Here is a 2,500-nt window from a genome sequence, read left to right as displayed (position 1 = left end):
TGATACATCGTGGCACATGTGTGACCGCACAACGACTGCGCCCAAAAACGGCGGACCATACAGTGCAAATATTGTGCACGCAGCTACGTGTCGTCTCCCTATGAGAGCTGGATTGCAGTGTGGTACGCCATAGAGACGTGTGGGAGGAACGGACGCCGTGGATGGCGATCAGCATGAGCTGTCTGTTGATGTATTCGGACCTAGTCGTCTCTCCTCACACACCGTGATGGCATGGTGCACCGCGTTCCATATCTGCGACATGCTACAGAGGCCGGTTGACAGTCGTTCGAGCAATGGACATCGCATACGTACGGGGGCCACCTTCCACGTATTGTCTAGGCGTGCACATTTTGTTGCGTGTATGTGGGCAGACGTAGTGTGGCGTGACACCTGACACAGGCATGCAATAATCGTTGAAGTTGCAAATGGCGATGGACGCCTGCGTTTTCTGGTGAAGTTACGCAAATGAACAAATGGTAACCTGTTGTGGTGCGGTTGTTCTCGCTAGGGGTGAATCGGTGATGGCGACGATAGGTTGAGGTACTAACCGGTTGTTCCAGCGATACCCACCATGCCGACGAAACTGAACGGCATCTGGGTGTGAAGCGATACGCGGCGGTGGCTGGGTGGGACCGTCCCCGGCCGGTGAGGGGGCGCCTCCCGGCGTGCTGGCCGCGCGGTGCGTGGGCGCACGCGCTACAGCCGGCTGGTGGGGGCGGCCAGTGGCAGGCGCGCCGGCCGACGGACGCGGCAGGCGTCGCAGCTGCGCGCCGGCGCACCCTGCGCGCGGCGCCGTGCGGCCAAAGTAGGTCCTCGCGGGCCCGGTGCGAAGCGCGGTGGACATCTTCAGTGTGCTGGTCCGATTGAGGACTGTGTGCGTTGAGGATGCGCCGCCGCCCGGCGCTCGGCGCCGCGACGCCGTCTGCTGCTCGGTCGCCCCAGCGGTTCTCGCTGGTGGTTTGTATCGCAGCTGTGCGGATGTGTTGGCGCGTGCGCTGTGCTGGGAGAGTTCGCTTCGGCACCCAAGTGGGGCTTTTGTCCTTCTGTGGCGCTGGCGTTGGAGCTGCCGGTCACCGTAGGTGGCGCGTGTTGTCTCCCGCCGGCAATGCCACGACAGCACGCTCCCGGGCCTCTGTCGGCAGCGGCAAGCTCAGTTGGGAGCACGGGTGGTCGCACCGAAAGCGTCTACTCGCCTAACTCCGGGCGATTGCGCCTCTCTCGAACCCGACCAAGTACTTGGGACGGCGCTGCGCGCCGCCGGGACCTGAGAGGGTTTCGAGGTGTATTGTGCAGGGGAGCTCAGCCTCCTCCTGTTTGCAGAATGATTGAGCGGACGCTTGCGTGTTCGCGCGGGCCCCCGGGACACACTCCCGGGCGGCCGGCTGCTCAGCTCTAGTTGACGCAGCTCCCTGGTTGATCCTGCCAGTAGTCATATGCTTGTCTCAAAGATTAAGCCATGCATGTCTCAGTACAAGCCGCATTAAGGTGAAACCGCGAATGGCTCATTAAATCAGTTATGGTTCCTTAGATCGTACCCACGTTACTTGGATAACTGTGGTAATTCTAGAGCTAATACATGCAAACAGAGTCCCGACCAGAGATGGAAGGGACGCTTTTATTAGATCAAAACCAATCGGTCGGCTCGTCCGGTCCGTTTGCCTTGGTGACTCTGAATAACTTTGGGCTGATCGCACGGTCCTCGTACCGGCGACGCATCTTTCAAATGTCTGCCTTATCAACTGTCGATGGTAGGTTCTGCGCCTACCATGGTTGTAACGGGTAACGGGGAATCAGGGTTCGATTCCGGAGAGGGAGCCTGAGAAACGGCTACCACATCCAAGGAAGGCAGCAGGCGCGCAAATTACCCACTCCCGGCACGGGGAGGTAGTGACGAAAAATAACGATACGGGACTCATCCGAGGCCCCGTAATCGGAATGAGTACACTTTAAATCCTTTAACGAGTATCTATTGGAGGGCAAGTCTGGTGCCAGCAGCCGCGGTAATTCCAGCTCCAATAGCGTATATTAAAGTTGTTGCGGTTAAAAAGCTCGTAGTTGGATTTGTGTCCCACGCTGTTGGTTCACCGCCCGTCGGTGTTTAACTGGCATGTATCGTGGGACGTCCTGCCGGTGGGGCGAGCTGAAGGCGTGCGACCGCCTCGTGCGTGCTCGTGCGTCCCGAGGCGGACCCCGTTGAAATCCTACCAGGGTGCTCTTTATTGAGTGTCTCGGTGGGCCGGCACGTTTACTTTGAACAAATTAGAGTGCTTAAAGCAGGCAAGCCCGCCTGAATACTGTGTGCATGGAATAATGGAATAGGACCTCGGTTCTATTTTGTTGGTTTTCGGAACCCGAGGTAATGATTAATAGGGACAGGCGGGGGCATTCGTATTGCGACGTTAGAGGTGAAATTCTTGGATCGTCGCAAGACGAACAGAAGCGAAAGCATTTGCCAAGTATGTTTTCATTAATCAAGAACGAAAGTTAGAGGTTCGAAGGC

General features: G+C 57.6%; 1 non-coding gene across 1 annotated transcript in view; it reads left to right on the top strand.

Annotated features, from left to right (window-relative positions):
• Window positions 1-1,406: 1,406 nt before the first annotated feature.
• The window catches only part of LOC124744455, a 1,909-nt gene continuing 815 nt past the window's right edge, over window positions 1,407-2,500 (top strand). Inside the window, exon 1 of the ribosomal RNA XR_007010767.1 lies at window positions 1,407-2,500. This exon is cut by the window's right edge and continues 815 nt beyond it. This is a non-coding gene — a ribosomal RNA (small subunit ribosomal RNA).

Source organism: Schistocerca piceifrons, unplaced genomic scaffold (genome assembly GCF_021461385.2).
Source record: "Schistocerca piceifrons isolate TAMUIC-IGC-003096 unplaced genomic scaffold, iqSchPice1.1 HiC_scaffold_294, whole genome shotgun sequence".
Taxonomy (NCBI): Eukaryota; Metazoa; Arthropoda; class Insecta; order Orthoptera; family Acrididae; genus Schistocerca; species Schistocerca piceifrons.
This window is presented reverse-complemented; position numbering and strand designations above follow the sequence as displayed.